This window comes from Ictidomys tridecemlineatus, chromosome X (genome assembly GCF_052094955.1).
Source record: "Ictidomys tridecemlineatus isolate mIctTri1 chromosome X, mIctTri1.hap1, whole genome shotgun sequence".
NCBI lineage: Eukaryota > Metazoa > Chordata > Mammalia > Rodentia > Sciuridae > Ictidomys > Ictidomys tridecemlineatus.
The window spans coordinates 82,274,660-82,298,650 of record NC_135493.1 but is presented as its reverse complement, the minus strand read 5'-3'; the positions used below and the strand labels follow the sequence as shown (position 1 = coordinate 82,298,650).

The following is a 23,991-nucleotide window of genomic DNA, read 5'->3' as shown; positions in this document are numbered from 1 at the left end:
ATAGTTTAAGGAACACTGGTTTAAAAAAAAAAGTTAAATAAAATTCAGCAGTGAATCCATCTGGTCCTAGACTTTTCTTAATTGGAAGACTATTATTCCCTTCATCTCACTGTATGCTTTTGATGCATTTAAGATTTTACATCTCTTGGTTCAATTTTGATAGCTTATATATGCTCCTTTGTTCATTTATTCTATATTTAAAAATTTATTGGCATAGAGTTTTTCAAAATATTCCCTATTTTATGAGTCTCAGTGGTATGTTTTAATATAGCCACTTTATCTCTAAATTTATATACTTGAGTATTCATTGTGTATTGATTAGTATAGCTAAGGCTTTGTTAATTTAGTTTATTTTTTCAGAAAACCAACTCTTTGTTTCATTGATGCTTTGCATTGTTTTTTAGTCTCTCTATTTTGTTTATTTCTGCCCTGATCTTTATTATTTATTTTCTTTTAATGATTTGGGGCTTAACTTGCTCTTATTTTTCTAAGACCTTGATAAACACATTAGGCTATTTACTTGAAATCTCTCAGGGCTATAAAGTTCCCTCTTAGGACTGTTTGCACTGTATCCCAGAGGTCCTGGTATGCTGTGTTGGCATTTTCATTTGATTCTAGTAATTTTTTTAAATTTACTTTAGATGTCTTCACTGACTCACTGTTTAAAAAATATTGTTCAATTTCCATGTATTTGCCTACATTCTGTAATTATTTTTGATATGGATTTCTAGTTTTATTTCATTGTGATCTGATAAGATACAAGAAATATTTTCATTTTTTTTAAATTTGGTAAGACTTGGCCTAATATTCCAATCTATTTTAGAAAAGTTTCATGTCCTGATGAAAAGAATGTGTATTCTGAAGTTTTTGGATGGAATACTCTGTTGATGTCTGATAAGTACATTTGATAAATAGTATAATTCGACTTTTATTATTATTAGAGTACTGGGGATTGAATTGAGGACTTCACACATGCTAGACAAATGCTCTGCTTCTGAGCTACATCCCAGCTCTTTTTATTTATTCGTGTTTTAATTTTGAGACAAGGTTTCACTAAGTAGTTGTTCTGGCTGACATCAAACTTGTGATCCTCTTGCCTCCTAGGTATCTGGGAAACAGGTGTGTACCACTATGCCTAGCTCTTTGTTGATTTTTTTCCTGGATGATATATTTATTGCTAAGAGTGGGGTACTGAAATCACCCATTATTATTTACTATAGCCTATCTCTCCCTTTATTTTCAGAAGTATATTTTATAAAATCAGGTCTCCAACATTTGTGGCATATATACTTATCATTGTTATAACTTCTGGATGGATTGTTCCCTTTATCAACATGTTCCCTTCTTGGTCTCTTCTGACCATTTTGGTCTGATGTCTTATTTGCCATGTATGAGTATAGCTGCTCCTGACTGCTTCTGGATTTCATTTGCTTATAATATCACTTTTATCCTTTCACTTTCATTCTATTTGTGTCTTTATTAATGAGGTGAGTTTCTTTCAGGCAGGAAATTGTTGGGCCTTGTTTTTGATCTAAATAACCAGTCTGCATCTTTTAATTGGAGAACTAATACCGTTGTGATTAAAAAACATGTACTCCTTCCTGTCATGTTGTTGTTTTTCTTCTGTATGTTTTGAATCTGTTTCTTCTTCCCTCATTCATATTAGAGGTTTGGTGCTTTATTGAATTTATAGCATTTGATTGTTTCCTAATTATCATTTGCTTTATCTACTCTTCCAGTGAGATTTATTCATTACTGTGCTCTAGTGATTATGTTTATCTTGCTTCCTTTTCCAGGTATTGGTTTAAGTGTCATCTGTAATGCTGGGTTAGTAGTCATGAATTTTTTTTAGTTTATCTTAGATGTTATTTATTTTGCCTCTAATTCTGAATAATGACTTCTTGATATAGTAATCTATGTTGGCAATTTTTTTTCTTCCAGGACATGAAATACATCATACCATAACCTCCTGGCCTTTAGAATTTCTGCTGATAAATCTGCTTTTATTGCAATGGGGTTGCCTTTATATGTGATTTGGAACATCTCTCTTGCAGTATTCAATATTCTTACTTTATTCTATAGTTTTGGCAGTTAAACTATAGTGTGTCACAGAGAGTTTCTTTCCTGGTAATGTTTATTTGGGTTCTAAATGACTCCTGAACCTAGACGTCCATTTCTTTCCAAGATTTGGGAAGTTTTCTGTTGTTATTGCATTTTTTCTGTGATGTTTGCCTATAGCTATCCTCCATTGTCAATTCCAATTTCATATATATACTAGTAACTTGTATGTTCCATTAATTCTTTCTTAATTTTTTCCTTTATTACTGTCTGAATGTGAAAATTCATCAACCTTGATTCCAAGCTGATATTCTTTCTACTTGATCCATCTTTGGGGAGGCTTTCAATTATTTCTTATTTGACTTATTTAGGTTTTCATTTCTATGATTTCTATTTAGTTCCTTTTCAGAATACACATCTCTTCATTCAATTGGTTTTTCATAGCCTGCATTGTCTTCCTTAATTCATTCATCTATTTATTTATATCCACTTTGAATTATTTTTAAATAATTAAAAAAAATTCTTGGGCTGGGGATGTGGCTCAAGCGGTAGCGCGCTCACCTGGCATGCGTGTGGCCCAGGTTCGATCCTCAGCACCACATACAAAGATGTTGTGCCCGCCGATAACTAAAAAATAAATATTAAAAATTCTCTCTCTCTTTAAAAAAATAAATAATTTTTTTAAAAAAATAAATAAATAAAAATTCTTTTTCCAGCATTTCATACATTTTCATACATTTGTAATCAGTTTACTAGAGGTTTATACACTTTTGGAGGAGTCATGTTGCCTTGTTTTTTCATATTATTTTATTTTTAGTTGTAGATGGACATAATACCTTTATTTTTTATTTATTTATTTTTATGTGGTGCTGAGGATCAAACCCAGTGCCTCACATGTGCTAGGCAAGTGCTCTACCACTGAGCCACCATCCCAGACCAATATTTCTTATGTTTTTATGTTGAGATTTTCATGTCTTTCGGAATGTATATTTTTTCTACTTTTATGTGAGATTCTTCTTACTAAGCAAACTTCTCTTTAAAATGTGCCTTGAGGGCTGGGGATGTGGCTCAAGCGGTAGCGCGCTCGCCTGGCATGTGTGCCGCCCGGGTTCTACCCTCAGCACCACATACCAACAAAGATGTTGTGTCCGCCGAAAACTAAAAAATAAATATTAAAAATTCTCTCTCTCTCTCTCTCTCTCTCTCTCTCTCTCTCTCTCTCTCTCCTCTCTCACTCTCTCACTCTCTCTTTTAAAAAATGTGCCTTGAAATATCAGTTTGTTATGTTGAGTTTAATTACAACTGAACTTCATGGTTCAGTTTTCCTGCTGCTTCTTTAGTTGTGATTAGTGGAGAAAATTATACTTCATGCTTGTATTAGTCCTTCTTTATCTCTGAGTCTTTCAGACTCAGAGGTGCCTGCTTTCTCTGCAGGCATTGGAAAAAGGGGGTCCTTCTTGTAGTTCAGGCAGGTGTGAGGTAGATAGCAAAATATATGGGGTGGAAATTCTGTGGTAGAATGAAACTGACCAAACTATCTTATGTACCTATATGGATATACAAAAGTGAATTTCACCTTTTTGTATATCTATAATGCACTAATTAAAAAACAGTATAAATAAATAGAAGAAATAATGGTAGAATAGAGCAAATAGAACAGGGGGAAGAAGGAGGAGAGAGAAAGGGAAAATACCAGTGACTGAATGGGAATGAAATGTATTCCATACTTGTATAATCATGTTAAAATGAACCCCATGTAACTATAATATTTATTATAGTATAACTATAATAAAGTAATAAAATTAAAAAGTAATAATAAAAATAAAATTAATTTTTAAAAGGAAGGAAATAGAAAAGGAAAAAAACTGAAAAAAGAAAAAAGTTAAAAATCAAAGAGGAAAGATTTTATCCCCCAAATCCTACACCTGCCTCTTTAGCTTCCAAGTGGCTCTACCCCAGGGCCAAACTGGGTCTCAAGGCAGGTGCCTGCTGAGTCAGTGTAGTTACATCGTTGTGGGCTCCCAGAGACAAGAAAATGCAGGGGACTTTGGCTCCCAGAGCATCAAACTCAGACAAAGCCTTCTCAAGATAGTTCCCCATTACAGCACTGTGAACATCCACTGGAAAGTGCATAGGACTTCTTCATAGCCAGTTCACTATGCAGATCTCAGGTTCACTGTTCAGACTTCACTTTTACACAGTACAGAATTCTGTGCTAGATGTGCTCACATGGACTTTCTCTCTTTCACTTCTACCTTAACCTCTGCCTCACTGTCATTCTATCAGTGCTAGGGCATTTTGTCTCACCCTCTGTTTACTACCCAAGGTCTCTGGGTTTTTCCAAGTCTCTGACTATCCACTATTGAAATTCTGCACTCACCTTGATAAGCAGTTGCTATCCAGTTGTTTTGATTTTATCTGGTGGAGAAACAGGTGAGTGCTAGGTGCCTTTTATCTGCCATCTTGGATCTCCTCCTAATCTTTCTTAAGACAACCTTCTTTGACCTCTTAAGGAGGTCAAAAATCTATTATATTTTTTCATAGCAATATATTTTCCTGTGTCACAATTATCATAGATAAAATTTTATATTTGTATGATTAATGATAATTATTAACAATAAACTGTAGGAACCACTTAAGTGAGGCATATTGGAAAGGGATCCTTCAACACTAGTCAAGTCTTTAGACAACTGAAATCCTGAGAAAAACAGATATTTCTGACATATAAGGAAGAAGAGAAATAAGAGTGCTAATGGAGTAGCTCGGGGAAGAAAGGAAGTCAGGCCATATAATGGAGACTAAAGAGAGACTATATATTAGGAATTCTAGGCCAATAGTATCCTGTGGAGTCTGCCGAAAACTAAAATATAAATAAATAAATATTAAAAAAAAAGATAGAAGGATCTTTGTAATGGCTAAGGGGGAATAATCAATTAAAAAAAATAGTATCCTGTGGGGCAAGTCAAAAGAGGAAGGAGTCTCCAAGTTTCCTTATTCATGATGTCTTTCCTTGCCTTTGTAGAGTCAGATGATAAATGCCCATCTGGCAAAATATCTATTACATGTTGCCAAGTGCTGCACTGGGCACTCAAGTTTTTTAAATACCAACACTGCTTTGCCTTCAGCTATCTCTTAAATTTGACACTACAGTAATATCTACGTTTTTGTTTTTTCACTATTGTGAGTTTAAAAAACATAAACATCCATGTCAGTATGGGATAGGGGCTGATTAGGGTAGGAAGGGTGAAGGAAATCTTATTTCTACTGGAAATAGAACTCCAGGTTCATTCATCATGAATTTTATCTGATGTGAAGATTTTAAAATGTCCTCACTGTGGTCTGTGTCTCCTTTTCTTGCTTATTCACTCACAGCTGACTCAGGATGACCTTAGGCTCAGCCCAGGGCTAAAGAAGCCATTTTGAATATGGCCATTTGGCTTGAATAAGTCAGTTCAAGCTACAGTACTTTGTACAACAGAGAAACCTGAATATTCCCTTTAAGCTAACCTCTTGTCCAACATTCAGGTGGAGCAAAGATATAAACCAGGGCATATCAAAAAATACTTTTAATACTTTTAAATAACAAAAAGTACTTTGTGGGTATGTATATGTGCGTGAAATATAAATATTCCTAAAAATTTTTTAAATTAATAGGTAACTTTGGAGTTTGTAAAAGTATAGGTCTTATGATGTGGCAGTGGTTTTTCAATGATACTTTCCTGCTGCTAAATTACCACTTAAGGCGATAGACTGTAGAAGCAGTTCCGAATTGAAGCCTATTGTGACAGCAACTATCAGAAGGGCCAGGATGGAACAGAAGAATTTTCTGTTAAATTAAAGAATTAAAACTACACAAGGAAACTCAAAGAGGAGAAAATGGCAGATCTAACTCTCTGTGGGGAAGAGAAGAGACCTTGTAAAATATAAAGAACCAAAGTTTAAGATCGTGAGTGGTCAATATATTCCAAAATTTGAACCATTAGTGATCTCTGGTGTATGGTTGATTATCTTAAAATTCATGTTCACTTAAATAACCCAATCAAGCAAATAACCCAATCAAGCAAAATGAGTTTATACCGTAGGATATTCTTCCTTTTAGAAAGCAGTTTACCAACTGAACAACCTCTCCCCTACTCACCTTAGCCTCTGGTAATCACTCTTCTACTCTCAACTTCTATGAGATCAACTTTTTTAGATTCCACTTTAGTGAGATAATGCAGCACTTGTCTTTCTCTGCATGACTTTTTTACTTAACATAATGTCCTCCAGGTCTATCCATGTTGTTAAAAATATTGCACAATGTATATAAGAATGGAAACATTATTTTATCCCATTGATATATACACTTATTATTTTCATTTATAATGCCTTTTGATCACAAATGGGGGACTGGAGTGTGGAGAAGGATGAAATGAAAACAGGAATTACCCTAGAATTTGTCATTCAAATATCAAAAAATGTCTTGAACTTTAGGGGTTTTGTTAAGGAAGTCAGTGCTTGCACCAATATGGTGAAGTGTTGAGCTTATGTTTTCTTCTAAAAGTTGCAAATTTTATGATTAAACTAAGAATCAATAAGTGGGAGGGATGGCATCAAAATTAAAAAGCTTCTGTACAGCAAAGGAAACAAGAGTCTGAAGAGAGGGCCTACAGAATAGAGAAAATCTTTGCCAGCTACTCCTCTAGCAGAGAATTAATATTCATAATATATTAAGAACCCCCCCAAATTTAACACAACCCCCCACAAATAACCCAATCAATAAATGGGCAAAAGAATTAAACAAGATTTTATCCAAAAAAAAATACAATGAATTAAATTTAAAAAAGAAAAAATACACTGGCCAACAATTACGTAAACAAAATATTTAATGTCTTTAGCAATCATGCAAATGCAAATCAAAACTACATTAAGATTTTACTTCACTCCAGTTAGAATGGCAATTATCAAGAATACAAATAATAATAACTGCTGGTGAGGACGTGGGAGAAAATATACACTCATATATTGTTAGTGGGACTGCAAATTAGTATATTTACTCTGGAAAGCAGTATGGACATTCCTCAAGACTAGCAATGTATCTACCCTATGACCTCGCTATCCCACTCCTTGGTATTTATACAAAAATAACTAAAATTGGCATAGTGTAGTGATAGAGGCACATTAATGTTTATAGCAGTGCAATTCACAATAGCCAAGTTATGGAACCAACCAAGATGCATGTCAACAGACAAGTGGGTAAAGAAGATGTGGCATATATACATATTGGAGTATTACTCAGCCATAAAGAAGAATGAAATTATGGCATTTTTTTTGGTAAATGGATAGAACTGGAGAACATCATGCTAAGTGAAATAAACCAGACTCAGAAAGTCAAGGGTCAAATGTTTTCTCTCATATGCAGAAGGCAAACAAATTAAGGGTGAAAGGGAGAGGATCCCATGAAAAAGAAGAGAGATCAGTAGAGTTAAGGAAGAGGATTCGGGTGAGGGAGGAGAGACAGGAGAAAGGAGTAACTGTGGAATGAAATTGACCAAATTATGTTATGTGCATATATGAATATATCACAATGAATTCTACCGCCCCCCTTCTATATATATGGCACCAATTTTAAAAAATGAATAAATAGAAGGAAGACTAGTGTAGAGGAATGGGAATAGGGGAAGGGAGGAGAGGAGGGAAAGAGGAAGTACTAGGGACTGAAATGGAACAAATTATATTCCAGGCATGATTGATTGTGTCAAAATAAACCTCAATATTATGTATAACTATAATGAAATAATAAAAGACATTCTAAAATAAAAAAAAATTATCCTAGATACTTTGTTTGGAGAGTTGGAAAAATGGTGTTGCTCTGATCCTAAAACGGCAAGTTGGGAGAGAATAGCTGCTGAGGGGCTTCAGTGGACGTTTTGTCTCTGAAATGTTTATCTGACCATATCTATCGTCCTGACCTATCAGTTTCATCTAAGGAAGAGTCAGAAAGTTGTGAGTTGGTTTCTCTAGGCAAGAAACAGGAGTCTGGAGATTAAGTCAATATTACAGAAAAGTCCAAAACTGAACTTTGGAAATTTTCTCTCACCAAACATTAATGTCTCCCTCACTCTACTTTTGAGGTACATTTAATAGGTAAACACACATTTTCTTTGATTTTTCATGAAGACTAAAGTAGTATCGGATAGTCTTTTACCTCACTAATCCTCTTTGTGTCCCCGTCTTCAGCTAGTTTCTTCCAGGTTCATGCAGGTTGGTTCAGGACACTGGCACCAAAAAATATAGAAAAACTTCTTTAGAATTGAGGTTGTATTGCCTGAGTGTGATAACAAGTCATCAAACACATTTCACTTAGTTGTTTCGGGCAAATAAAAATTTGAAAGTGGAAAAATTAATGTCTAAATTAAGCATGATAATACATGTATACAATGTAATAATAACCAACATTTTTGAGCATGATGTAGTAATAACAGTAGATACCATTTAGTGATTCTGCCTATGTTAACTCATTTAATATTTACAATATATATGTAATATGAATTGTAATGCATTCTGCTGTCATATATAACAAATTAGAATTAAAAATTAAAAAATTACAATAGCTCTATGAAGATGGCTGTATTATTATACCAATTATACAGATAAAGAAAGTAAATAGAATAATGATAATTTGCCCATTATTACATAGCTAGTAAGTAACATAGCTATAGTTTGAACTCAAGAGGTCTGGCTCCATGATCCACATTCTTAACTACTGTGTTGCACTTTTTCTTATGAGGTTAAAAAAATAATATAAAATATATACTGAAATGTTTAGAATATGAAAAGCTTCTAAATTTTCAATATTGTCATTGTAACATAAAAGATCCCATGGGCAGATGACTTCTATCTTTTTTCTTATATTGATTTAAAATCCTAAAACATGATCATTTTATAGGCTTTTTAATATTTAAGGGAGAGATGGAGACCAATGCTTGTTTATGGTCTAATTCCATCTTAAAAAACAAAATGAATAAATAAGCAAAAGCCAAGAAAGGGTTATTATGTAAAGGTGAGACAGCTAGTAAACCCTTTAACTGAAATGCAAACTCAGGTCTTTTAGAGCTGAGAACTAAGCTCATTGCATGACACTATTGCAGACCTCATGAGGCCTCAGAGGTTGGTGGGGTTAATAATATGAAATATATCAATGAACAAATATTAATGCACGATTTAGAAAATAGTTACACCCATTTTTGCAAGGTGTTTGTTAAAGTGTATAGGTAAAATTTACTTCCTAACTGCTTAATGACATTATCCAGACCACTTTCTGTATTATCTCTCTATGTCATTGCTTCCATTGAAGTTCACCTTTATCTCCTCTCCTTAATTCAGATTTTTTTCAGAACCAATGATTGAACCCAGGGTCACTCTACTACTGGGATACATCCTCAGCCTATTATTAATTGTTTTTATTTTGAGATAGCATCTCACTAATTTGCAGGCTGCCCTCAAACTTATGATCCTCCTTCCTGAGCCTCCCAAGTCTCTGGGATTTCAGGCATATAGCACTACACCCTGGTTTCTTATCTTACTTGTTTTATATGTCAGCTTCAAAACATTAACTCATAAAACTTCCTTTTCATTTATTCTCCTGTGGTCCTTCATAAAACTTTAGGACACATTCTTAATAAGACCTCCAGTGCCTGGACCTACCCAGAGTGGGTAGTGGAGGGACCTCTCATCTCTCCATTTCAGTGGGTATAGCTACTACTGAGACCATTTTCATTACATGAAATTATTACACCACGTTCTTGATCTTGAACTCTGTTTTTCCTTCCTATGACCTCTGCTTACTATACATCTGATTTTTTCCATTCCTATCTTCCTATTGAACCAGTTTTTACCCTCATCTGCATCTGTAGTCCTTGGTTACCTCCCTATTCTACCAGGCTATCAGTCCCATCTGCCTTTAATTTTGCTCAGTGTACAGCATTATGCAATCCATGAGATTCTCAGTTACTTTCCATGTCCTGTTTTGAAAACTGCTAATTTTGAGTAAATCTCATTATCTTTTTTTCCTGCTCCTGTGCCTGAGCTACAAGTCCTTTCTGGAGAAAAGTTGAGAAACCAGACAAATTGGCTTCATTACAAATCTATGCTCTTCACCCTAGGTGGACTCTTCATTTCCAGCTATTTAGTAACTATTTTACTCATTCATGCCTGGCTACCATATTCCACTCATATATCTTCTCCATCAACTTTATCCCATTAGTCTCAAGTCAGATCCCATCATTATAAATAATCTCATCAACTTGCTTATGAAACACCAAGTTTAAACTACATCTGATACACATTTTCATAACTTCCTTCCTTTGTACCACAGCAATTCACTTCTCTATCATTTTCCTAACCCTTTATTGTATCCCATTTCCCAAGAGATTTTCCTCCTCTTCTCCAAATCTTTGGCTCAAGACCCTCCTCTTCTTAGGACCTTTCTTCACCTGTTTTTACCCATTCCTTCTCATATCTTCTATCTATACCTCTTTCTTTTTCCACTAAACCTATCAGAATTCTATCATAAAATTATATCCAAACAACAAAAATCCAATACTTTGATTTGACCATCTGTATCACCTTCTTTCTTTATGATGTTTCCTCTATTGCATAAATTTTAGAAATATAAGTCTATATTAACTGCCACTACTTCCTGACCATTTTCTAGTTCTGGGGTCCTTTTTCATGAGGTGAGGCTCAGATAATGTAGCTGGTAGCCAAAGTTCCCTTAACAGTAACCAAAGACCTAGCCACAGAAGACAATACTGTCAGCAAGTTGAAGGCCAAAGGTGTAATCTGACTTTCTTGATAGTGTCCTTTGATGAACAAACATTTTTAACTTTGATACAGTCAAATTTATTTTTCCTTTTGTTGTTCATGCTTTTGGCATCATATCTAGGAATCCATTCTAAATGCCAAATCACAAAGATATGGCCCTATGTTTTCTTCTAAGAGTTTAAAGTTTTAACTCATATTTCTGTCTTAAATGCATTGTCTTATCTTTTGTAAATGATGTGAAGGCAGGAAAACTACATTCTCTTGTATGTGGATATCCAGTTGCCCTGGCAGGAATTGATGAAAAGACTATTTCCTTCCTATTGAATAATCTTGGCACCTGAATCACCATGGTTCTTGTCATAGTTTATGATTAACTAGAACTTCTTGCATTATTTTTCTTCATGAATTCTGGGTTTCTCTTATTAATACCTCAGCTAACTTGATGATCCCAAGTATAAAACTTGGTATTTCTCTATTAAATTGTATTCTGTGGACTTTTACTCAGTTATTCATTCAACAAACATTTATTGCATATCTAAATATATATTAGGCATTGTGATCACCAAAGCAGTTCATTTGGGCAAGATTGTTTTAAGTGGTTTTATCAAAGTATAAAAATTTTCTTTTTCTCTCTTTTATTTCCAAGTGATGCATACAGTACACATTCATGATTCTCATTTCATCACTGAGACTTTCTTTGTAGGGTCAAGAATGGGAGGAAGTAAAGAATTATAAGTGATGAGGTAGAACTTAGCAAGGGAATTAAGTTCAGGGATGTTATAGGGGAGTGGTATGGAATGAAGGTTTTGTGGTACAGGAGATATACACATCACTTAGGACCTCAGAGTCCTTGACACCTTTTGCTGCACAAAAGGTACCAGGGACCCTGACATGCTGTAGCATCTAGAGTGAGAATAGAAGGTAATGAGGTCAGAGAGAGAGCAGAAGCCCAGAGTGCATAAGACCTTGATAACATTTATTGTGCATAAGATAGAAAACCACTGGAAGTTTCCAAGGAGAAGAATGATAAGATATGAACAATGGGATCAGTTTAGAACAGAGAAAAGCAAGGAGATAAAATTTTAAAAGAAAATTGATAATACTCTGTGTTGATAAGAATGTGAAGAAAACATGTAGTTATATGCGTAGTTGGTTGGTTATGTAAATTGTTACAGCATATCTATTAAGATTTAAAATATGGGGCTGGGGGTAGCTTAGTGGTAGAGTGTTTGCCTTGCATGTGAAAGACACTGGGTTTGGTCCACAACACTGAAAAAAAAAAAGATATAAAATGTGAAAACCATCTTATCCAGCAATGTCATGTCTAGAAATCTAGCTACAAGTATCCAAAGATATAGGTTTCACATTATCATCATCATCATTATAAGAGATTTTAACTAATTTAATCCTCAGAAAAAAATATCTCTGAGGTACGTACACTTATTATTTTCTTTTATATAACAAATGATTGAGGCACAAAGAAGATAATAATCTGCACAAATTCACACAGACTGGAAGTAGACTCAAAGTCAAAACTGAGCAACCTAACCTTGGTGACTGGATGGTGATACACATCTCACATGTGTCTACAATTTTGTATATGAGGGATACATTAGTGAAAAGAGCAATGTCCCTTATGGAGTTCCTCATTTTTTATTTAATTATTCGCATCTCCTTGCATTCTGGAAGAAAGATGAGAATATAGAATTACTCAGAGACCTCTCCAATATATGCAGAATAAGATCAAACTGGAAGCAGAGAAATTAGTCATGAGACAGTTGCACTAAGTTAGGCAAGAGACAATAAGAACCTAGAGGAACACAACAGAATTTTAAATTTTGATTTTGCAACTTATTAGACCTAGGATGCATAGGAAATTAAATCATCTTCAGTACCCAACTCTACCAGGTTATCCCCTTTTAACCCACCTCAAAGTGTGATTGAGCATAAGAAGATGTTTTTAGAACTATACAACTAGTAATTTATTACTGTCTTCCTCATTATACTGTCTTGCACATTGCAGGCTTTCAATTTTCATGTGTTCACAAAATGGTGTTTGAGCAGTTCATTACACCTCCAATACGACAATCCAATTTTATTATCAGCTATATTTTCACACCACTTACAGGTGGATTTGTGGTGGCAGGTTGTTTGCTTTGCTTTGCTTTGCTTTTCTGATCCCATTTGCCAGTTTAATAAAATCTTCACAATCTATACTGAATGCAGAGTTGGACAGCTGACCCAATTTTGATCTCATTACCAGAGATTATCAGTTTGGCTTGTAGGTGGGTGCAGCATCTTTGAAAGTGGTGCTGAAATAACCAAACATATACATTAAGCCACTGATTTAAAAAGAAACCTTCCTACACTATGTCAAATATGAAAATATATCTTTACTTTATTCTTTCATCTATTGGGTTGGGATTAGGTAGGAAAATAATCTCTTGTCAACAGACAAAAGCATTCTGAAATGATTAAGTAATGAATTCCCCTGCTGAAAATCTGGAGAAAGGATATCTTCACAATTTTCCCAAAGCTGGTGAGTTGCACTAAGATTTGACTTCAATAGTATGTTATCTATTGTTCTGTTCCTTACCTAAAATAGAAAATAAGCTAACCCCAGGAGCATTATCCATGCTGAAGGACAGCATCTGAATAATTTTTAAAAGCATCAAGAGCTCCTTCATTCTATCAGAGCTCCTCTCCAGTGAATGGAACTTCATACTTTCTCTTCTCTCAGTCTCGAATGCCTTCTCAAAGAATCACTCCCAATTACCACCTTCTCTTCTCAGTTGATTACTGTATATCCATCCTTCACGATTCAGCTCAAATTATAGCTCAAGCACTACCCTCCTGATAAAGACCTTGGCCATGTTTTTTGCCATCAAGCTTTCTCCTCTAAACTTTCATGGTACCAGATCTTTATTACAGCACTAAACATTATAATGAGAATTGCAGTCTTATTTCTTTGCAGGCCTTCAACTTTTATTTCCCCAGAGGGCCAACACACACTCTTTTTAAACAAAATCATTTTATTGTTTACTTTCTCAAAATTCTGTTAAATATTCAAATATTTTTTTCCAGATTTAGTGAGGTATAATTGATAAAAATTGCACACACTTAAGGTATAAAATATGATGTTTTAATATGTACATGCAATGTGAAATGATTACCAGTGAGTCTTTATATTAACTTAGTTTGTGAACTCTTCTAGCTAGAGCTTATGTTTTATCTAGAGCCCTGAAACTACAGGTTTCTAATGGAAAAGGTGTTTAGTGAGTCTTTGTTCATTTTTTCAGCATGGGATACATTAGTGAAAAGAACAATGTCCCCTATGGAGTTAATTTTAGTTAGGGGAAATGGACAATAAATAATATATGTCACAGAAAATAAGAGAGTGTAGGAGGGATGGGGGATACTTGAAAGAGCATTGCTATTTTACATAGGTATCCTTGGGAAGGCAATATTTGAACAGAGGCCTGAAAAAAAAAAACAGAGAAAGTGAGCCATGTGGATATTACAGGGAAGACGATTCCGAGCAGAAAGAATGGCAAGTACAAAATTCGTGTAGATTGAATAGAGTAAGTGAATGGGGAGAGGGGGAAGAAGATGGGGTCAGAGAAAGAGCATGGGCCAAATCATGCAGATTCTTGTATGCCGGGGTAAGGATGTTGGCTTTTAGTTTGAGTGAGATAGAAAAACATTGGAGGAATTTGTGTGGAAGAATAACCTAATATTACTTAGTTTAAAACAGAATCACTACTAATATAATAGAATGTATTGTTAGGAGCAAACATAGAAGTGAGACTAGTTAAGAGGTTGCTATAATACTCTGGGAGAGAGATGATGGTAGCTTGGACCATGGGTGGTAGGCTGGGAATAGTGAAAAGGTGTTGGATTTAGGATGGTGTCTGTTATTTGTTTGAGGTTAGAGATACAGCATTGGATGGTGCATTTATTATATATGGGTATAATGATATTAATGTTTTGACCCTATCAACTGAAAGGATGAGTTTCAACTTACTGGAAAGATAAAGGCTGAGAGAAGCAGGTACTAGAGATGGGAACCTTGAGTTGTACTTTGGCTAGGTTAAGAATAGGATAAGTTAGAACGAATGGATGAATGAATGGATGAAGCTAAGCAGATTTCATGTCTTCCTTACAACTAGAGTATGTCTACCTGAGTTTGGCATTTCCTAAAGTACCATTCATTACAAAACTACTCAAACAAAATCTTTTACCATTACCAAAATCACTATAGCTTGGGATGTAGTCCAGTGGTAGAGTACCAAATTAGCATGTAAAAGGCCCGAGTTTGATCCCCAGTGTCATGAACATCACTGTGATTAATGGAATAAATAACAAGTATCAGATATTGAAGCTTTATATGTGTACTCTCATCTAATCATTACTCAAATTCAATAAAGTACAAAATTTCTGCATTTTTTAAATGATATAGCTGAATTTCAGAGAAACTGAGCATCAGTGCAAGGAATAATACTGCACCAAGAGTCCATCTCACTCTAAGCCCTTCATGTATTCTACTCCACCTTCTTGCCCATGAACTAGATCTGACCTATCCCAGTTACAGTATCTTTTTTCAGTTTTATAATTGGAGAAGTGAATATCCTGGAAAGGAAAAGGAACTTACTTGAGATCTTACTTTTGGCAGTGATGCAGACAGAAAGATACCATAATCCAGGGAAATATCTCCTCATTTAAAAATGTTTTATGAACACTGGAAAAGATGCCAGACAATGTAATGAAGGCATAAACTGGAAAATGTGTTCAGAAGTTAAGCTGACCCAGAAAACAGGGGTCTAACAGTTGCCATCTCAATTAAGCTTCCTTACTTGACTACTAGCCTAAAATCAACTCAGCATATAAAGACCCTTCTGAAGTGATATTGAAGTGCATTTCCATTTCTAAATGAAATCCACAGTTGAACTTCCTCTGACTTTTGATCTTCATCATGAAAGTTCTTCTCATGACTTGGGAAAGGGGACTGAGAATGTGAAAGGACTAGACACCAAAAGGTCACAGTTGCATTAAACAAAAGAATCATTTTCTCTGAGTTTAGCCATGCCAAGACTCAACAGAAAATGCACAATCCCTTGTGACATCACCCTTCTTTACCCAGAATGACCACACTGTACATAAGCCAAGCTAAACTGAGCCCACAACAGCTGATGCATGCTGGGAAGTCTCCCAAGGAAATCCCTTGGCAATGATGCAAAAGACTCCACTGACCTCTCCCTACACATACCACAATGGGTCTATGGTTTATAAGGGCAGCTGTGGAAAGCATCATATTTTATATGGCACCAGAAACTGATGAATAATTCATATACTTCAGGTAAAGAGACAGTATAGTCTAGTGGTTAAGAAAGCATACTGAAACCAGCTTGTCTGTGTTAAAATATGGACTCAGTTCTTCACAAGTTGCATAGACTTGAGCAAGTTTTTCCTTGACCAAATATTAAATGAGGTTCTAATATGGGCAAAGCTTCATGTTAGACACGTTGGATGCCTTATTGAACAAAATGGATCGAGATCCCTACTTTCATAAAGCCAGCATTCTATTGGGGGGCAGATAATAAACAATAAATGTACAAAGGAGAAATGAACAAGTAGAGCAAGGTAAGTAGACCTAAGAAAGCCAGGGGAAAGGGAGTTACTTAATTTCACTGCCTCAGTTTCCTCACTTGAAAATGAGCATAATAAATGATTTATAAATGTAAAGTTATCAGAACAGAGCTTGGCAAATAGAATATGCTTCAATAAATTTTAATTAATATTATTACTGTGCTATGATATCATTTTGCAAAAGATTTTTTTGCAAAAGACTTTTTCATATCAAAATGCCATCAGTACCTTAGAAAATAATTCTTTAGTTCATCTTCCTTTTTGTGCAAATAGGTTATCAGTATCCAACCCCAGAGTTAAGCAGAGTTCAGGAATGGCTAAGAAGAGAGGTCAGTCAGGTAGGTGCCATTTGTGCAAAATATTCCTATTGTGTAGAGAATAAATCTAGAGACCATATTCTATACTTTATGAAATAAATAACCTATTGATGAAAAATATGTTCCTTCCCTCAACGAGTGAGACCTCATCATTCTTCCACATATCAATCTCCCTTCACTTATTCCTTCATTTAACTAACTCTCCTCTTATTTTCTTATTAGTGCCCTCTGCCCAAGCTTGTTGCTTTCATCCAATGGATAGAAGAATTATAACAATAAAGAGGTCAGAGTTTGTTTCAGGCATATGCTCAGGATCAAGACTTCATCAGTTTTATTTCATGGCTAAACAAGATTGGTAACTCTTTTGAAAAGTAAGGAGATTTCACTGCCCTTCTGCCAAATACATTAGGGGAGAAAGCTTAAGAAACATATAGAAAAAATATTGAAAGGAAGCGTAATGGAGAGTATTCATGCCAGAAGTTGTGTTATACAAGACATTAGTGATGTCAGTAAGGCAAGCATCTTACAACTTTCTTGACCTCTTCAACTTCATTCACTTATTGTGTATAAGTGTCTTTTAGGGTGAAGGGGGAGAACGTGGGAGTATATGAAGAATACAGTATTAGAACCACCAAAGTAAGAAAAGCAATAAAGGATATAAGTGAGCCAAGGCAAGTAAGATGTCCTTTAAAATTTTAAAAAAATTTTCATTAACACTATTCTATATTCAGGTTGCCTTTTTAAACTTCCACATATAAGTGGAAATATGCAGTTCTTGTCTTCCTGTGTCTGACTTATTTCATTTAACATATTGTTCTCCAGCTCCATCCATCTTGCTGCAAATGACATGAATTTGTTCTTTATAGATGAGTAATATCCATTGTGTATATATGCCTTATTTTCTTTATTTATTCATCTGTTGATGGGCACAAAGGTTGATTTCATATCTCAGCTATAATTATAAGTGCCCATCAAAACTTTGGTGTTCAGGTATCTCTTTGGTATTTTCATTTCCTTTGGAGATATACTCAAAAGTGGGATACATGGATCATATGATAGTTGAAAGTGATTTTTCAAGGTATTAAGTGGGTAATTTCCCTGAAATGAGGGTCCTTTCATTTAAGATCACATTCTCTAGGAACTATCAATTGCTTTCTGAAGTATGCTACAGAGCACATCAAAAGTACATAGGTGCTCTTGCACTATTAAAAACCATCAGGGGACTGGCGTTGTGGCTCAGCGGTAGAGTGCTTGCCTAGCATGTGTGAGGCCCTGGGTTCGATCCTCAGCTCCACATAAAACTAAATAAATAAAATAAAAGTATATTTTTTCTAAAACAACCATCAGGTCCTGGCTGGGACAAGTATTCTCTATCTGATCCTAAAATTCAGCCAAGATAGGCCATGTGGCTCTTCTCTAATTATCCTCCTTTACTGGCTGCCTTTGAAAAAGCAAAGAATGCAAAAACATGACAGGATAAGTGAAAATGCTGCTTCTCTGTGTTTGGAAAAAAAATTCAGGTCAGAAGAACAGAGCTTTCAGGTCAAGCTGCAAGAATTACAGTCACATGAAAACTAAACGATTCATGACAGATATTCAAAAGCAGTAATACAAATAGACAAATAGGTCAGTCTTGCCCACTCAGAGACCTTCCTTTTCCCTTTCATCTCCCCTTTCTTCACTTTACTCTAGTTTCTCTTACTTCAGCTTACCCTTCCTCCAGCCTCTTCTTTTCCAGGCTCTCTCCTTCTTTTCCCTATTTAATATCCCTTTTACAGCCTTGAAGAGGAAGTCTTATATGTGTAGGGTCTGAATAAAGTATTTTCTTTAGGTCCAGGGCATGCTGTACTCACACTGCTTAGAAACCAGCGGGATCCTTGAGAAAATATGAAAAAGGTCAAACTCTCACCTTTACTTGGAAACATGCCCTCCAAATCCCAGCATTTATTCTTCCCTGGGACTCAAAGGGGAGGAAGTGGGGTATATTTTCTTTTCACTTTCATAAAAAAGAGGAGGTGAAAGCCCCTACATTGGGGGGTGGTGGCTAGTGGTTGGAGGGACAATCAAAGACATGTTTCTGGGGCTGGCAATACCTCTCATCCCAAGGATTAGAGGCCACAGCAATTTTGCAGCACTACTATAAATGCAGGACCTGGATTAAGGCCATTTGGGTGGGGACCTTTTTCTCTTTCTTCTCCCTCCCTATTCATTCATGCAAGTACTAGAAGCACAGAAAATTAGAGGCCTGGCCATCTGCCTGGAATGGGTTCTACCTTAAGATCAGCCACTGCACAAAGGTCAGCTGGAGAGTGGGCAATAATGTTTATTTAAAAGTAGAAAGGACTAAATGAAAGCTTCTTATATTACCAAGGCTGGACAATGAAAATATGAGCCTTCCAGAGGGCCATAGCTTATATGGACATTCTACCTAAAGCCAGGCATTTTGGGCATGAGGATTGCAATTGGGTGGTGCAAGCAGAGAAAAGGGAGCAAGGTAATTGTGGCATCCAGAATTCCCACATCAGAGGAGCTTAGGGGAGAAAGCAGGTAGAAAATAAGGTAGGAAATGAGATTAAGATACTTGAGGTTGTATTTACATTGAGAGTATATTGTTTTACTTAACATTGTAGATTATAAATTACTTAAAAAATAGCTTTCAAAGATGCTTTCATTCATACTTGATGTAAGATTGACAAAATGTCAATTATTCACTTAAAAGAATGTTATCTACATTGTTTTTATGTGGTGTGGTTTTGGTTACTGATGGGAATTATGGAGAAGCCATATTCCATTTCCTAATCCATCCTTTGATATAGACATAGAGCTGAATGGGGAAGGCAGGCCCTCCAAGGTAGTCAAATCATAATAGGAATAAGAATGCAAGTGGAAATGGCCAGAATACAAGTAGAAATAGTGGAAAGCGGCTACTCAGAAAGTAATGCTAGTGACATCCAAGCAAAGATAAATTTGAAAAGATAAGAAAACACACACACAAAGACACACACACACAAAATGTAAATGAATTTCTAAATACCCTCCAGCGGTATCAAAAGGCTCAAATGAAGCAACTATCATGTAGAAGATGATCATCGCAAGTGCCTCCTTGTATCCAAAGAATATTTCCTTGGCTCTTACACCTTTTTCTTCCCCTACACCTCTATAAGCCTATGAACATATGTTAAATACCTAAACCTGAATTCCCACAACCTACTCTTTTGCTTGTACGCACAATGGAAGAACTAACTATAATAAAACAAAACAAAAATTAAAACCCAATGCTCTATTGTTATATTGTATATTGTGTGCATGTATGTATGTGTAACAACAAATTCCATCAGTATGTACAGATATAATGCACCAATAAAAATGTGAGGGGAAAACCCAAATGCTCTTAAATAACTGAAAATAAGTGGAACCTGTTGTGGTAATGAGATGGCTCTTTCACAGCCAGCTTGCTTTAGCTGGCCTCTCCTGGACTGCCTCCTCAGCTCTCCCATTAGGATCTCTGAACATTGGGTAGCTATGCCAGCTACTTCTTCACTCCCTTCAGTGATCCTCCCCCTCCTCATACTTCAGCAAAAGAAATCAAAGCTCTCTTCTGTCAAAGAGAATGCCAGCAGGAGGGAAGAAGGCTTTGTTGGAAGTAGACCAATCCCTGACTTCTTCCTCTTTCTTTCACACACAAACTATGACAAATACCTCTTGATTCTAGGGCTCAGATGAGAGAGGTTTCATAGATTTAAGAAAAACTAGTCTGGGTCCTGCAGAACAGGATTATATCCAACACACTCTATATCCACCCTTCTCCAGGAATTTCTTCTCATTTGAGGTTTCTTATGCCTTTTTCTTCCCCTACCCCTCTATAAGCCTATGAACATACATTAAACACATGTGATTGTGATTGAGATATACATATATACAGCACATAAATGTGTGCACACAATTAAAAAAAAATCTAAATTAGAAGCTCCTGGCACAGTATCAGTCCCAGTTCAGTTACCACAGACCTCACATATACAACCTTTATCAAAGGCCAAAGGGGACAAAAAGGAGAAATAGAAAAACAACTGTACACAGCTTCAAAAATATTTACTATGTACTCAGGAAGAAGAAAATTACTATTGGCAAAATTTCATCAATCAAAAGAAGTTTTGCCATTGCAAATAGAGACCATTATTTAAGTACAATAAGTCAAACCAGAAGGTCATGGGTCATTTGTTTTCTCTCATATGTAGAAGCTAGAGAGGAAAAAGGAAAAGAAAGCGGGCAGGGATCTCATGAAAATCAAAGGGAGATCAGTAGAAGAAAGGAAGGGGAGGTGGCAAGTAGAGAGGGAGGGGAAAATGCTGGGGAATAGTATTGGTTAAATTATAATATTGTGTGTATATACACATATGTAACAACACATTTCATCATTATATACATCTATAATGAACTAGTAAAATGTGAAAAATAAAAAATATAAATCTGTTATAAATACTTAAAAATTAAAATAAAATAAAAAGGAAGTTTTTCCATTATAATTTATCAATGATAAAAATGATCAACATTTTCACTGATAACTTATAAAGAACAATAGGTTGCTGCGTCATCCGTAGTAGAAGAATATAAAATGTGGAGTTGAGAGATTTAGGCTATTAGGGGTGACCCTAAGCTAGTCACCTAATCTCTTTAGGCTTCAAGTCAAAATTTCTATGTATGTCTAATAGATCTTAGAGTGAATAAATGAAAGCAAAACTGTGAGAGCCTTACAAAAATATAAATGTATGTTAAGAATAGAAAAAGTAGTAAGCATTTATAAGTTCTTATTTTCATTATTTGAGGTCTATCTGGCTTTCTAAGTCTTTTATGGGGTAAAATAATTTAGCAGCTAATTTCTCATAGCACATATTAATAGTAATAGCTAATTTACACTGAGCACTAGGTACTGTATTTACATATGTTACCTCCTTTTCAACCTTTATAGTAGCCCTATAGGGTAGGTAAACTGAGTACTCAGAAAGGCTAAGTAACTTATCTAAGGATGTACAGATAAGAAGTTGCTATAGACTGAATATTTGTGTCCCCTCCCAATTCATATGTTGAAATCCTAATTTCCAAGGTGATGATATTAGGAAGTAGAACATGTGGGTGATGATTATGTCACAAAAGCAGAACCTTCATGAATGGAATTAATGACCTTATAAAAGATGTCACAGAGAGATCCCTTGCCCCTTCCCATAGGAGACCATGTTAGGAAACAGAGAAAAGATGCCTTTCTATGAACCAGGAAGTGGATGCTTACCAGCTAATGAAATCTGCTGGCATCTTCATTTTAGACTTTCCAGCCTCCAGAACTATGAGAAATATACTTATGTTACTTATAAGTCACCCAGTCTATGGACTTTGTTATAGCAGCCTGAAAAAACTAATTTAAGTGGAGAAGTAAGGAATTAAATTTGGCAGCCTGACTTTGGAGCCCACTATCTTACTCTATAAAATGGATTAGATTAAAAAGTTAAAGATGAATCAATTTGAAGAAACACTAGAGGGAGACAGCCAATCTCTTAGTCAATCAAGAACTAATTATTCAACATGCTGGTCCTGCAAATATCTTGCTTTTATACAATTTTACTTTTTAAATTCGACTATCTGAAAGTAACATGTTTAACAAGAAGGTGACACAAATTGTCCCACTGTTCCTAACAGTTCTGATTAAGGAAGAGTCTGGAATTAATGGTAAGCTGAGATTAGATGTATTTTAATCAATCAAGTTCTTCCTGTATACCTTTCCAGAGATAATAGAGCTGGACAAACTAAATTTAAATTCTGTACAGAGAACAGGATCATGATTTTGTCACAGAATGCAAAAGTTCAGTGAATGTAAAGCCCCAATTCTGCCTGACAATTGAACTTGTTGCTCAGCACACAGCACATACTTGTAATATAGTGGATGCTCAGGAAATATTTGTTGGATGGATTTTATTTCAAAGAGGATCATGCAAATATTCAACAGGTGGCTCAAATGGAAGAAATGGGAAAGCTAAAACAGGAGGGTACTACTTGTACTGAAATGAGCTAGGATAGTTATATCAATGTCTCTGATTTTTACAAGGTGTTCTAGGGCTTGAAGAATTGTAGGTTATCAGAAAAACTATTTAAATATTCATTATAATAATTTACTATGAACAAGATATTGCATCAAAGAAAGTATAAAAGTTCTAACATGTTATGATGCTTATTAACTGTTAAAATATATCAAAGGAAAAAACATTTCAAATTCTTGCACATTCTATACCAAGATCTTGACCAAGTACACAACCCAATCCCAATTCATTTCCTTAACTCAATTGCATTTGGGAGAAATAATGAGAAAAGCAGGAAGCAGTCTGAGACTCTGTGAGTATAATGATCCTGAACTCTGGATTGCCCTGTGAACTTTCTTTATTCATCTGCCTCCTGTTATAATCACACAGAGTTCTCAGAGAAATTTTCTTTCCAAATGGCTTTTTCAAGAAAATAATTTCCAAAATGAATTAAAACTTATCTTACAATGGCAGATACCCAGAGTCTCTAGTACAAGCTACATAGCCCAAATTCAGTTCTCAAAAGTTGTGGTGAGCACAGTGACTATTGTTAATAATACTGAATTGTTTATATGAAATTTGTTAAGAGAGCAGATCTTGAATGTTCTCAGTATACACACAAAGAGAATGATAACTTTGTAAAGTGATGGATGTGTTAATTAGCTTTATTGGGAGAATCATTTCCTAGTATATAGATACATAAGAACATTACACTGTATACCATAAATACATTCAATTTTCATTTCCCAATTATAATTCAATAAATGTGAGGAGAAAATCAACATTACTGATTCATTCCCCCCCTCTCTCTTTACAGTGGTGGAGACTGAACCCAGGTCCTTGTGTATGGGAGATAAGCACTCTAACATTGACCTACATCCCTTGCCCTCACCTTCTCCCTTAACTACCCTCACCCAAGCTTTCCAGGTTCTTTTTAGTAAGCTGCAATTTCTGGAACTCTGGCTATAACACTGGTTTCTGGAAGAAAAGGAAAGCCATAGGAAGAAGCTCAAAATCAGCTCTCAAAGGAGTGGATATTTTCCACTCAATGAGTAGTTATTTTTACTATTCCTTTCATCAATTCTTCTAATTGGCTCCTC

The 23,991-nt window shown here is 35.3% G+C and overlaps 1 protein-coding gene across 9 annotated transcripts in view; it reads right to left on the bottom strand.

Annotated features, from left to right (window-relative positions):
* Positions 1-23,991, bottom strand: part of Klf8 (KLF transcription factor 8) — a 233,332-nt gene that overhangs the window by 84,970 nt on the left and 124,371 nt on the right. For all 9 annotated transcript variants that reach the window (XM_078034786.1, XM_078034787.1, XM_078034789.1 and 6 more), the window contains one exon: positions 8,246-8,315. The gene's annotated coding sequence lies outside the window, so the exon portion shown is untranslated. The remainder of the gene's footprint in view (positions 1-8,245; positions 8,316-23,991) is intronic.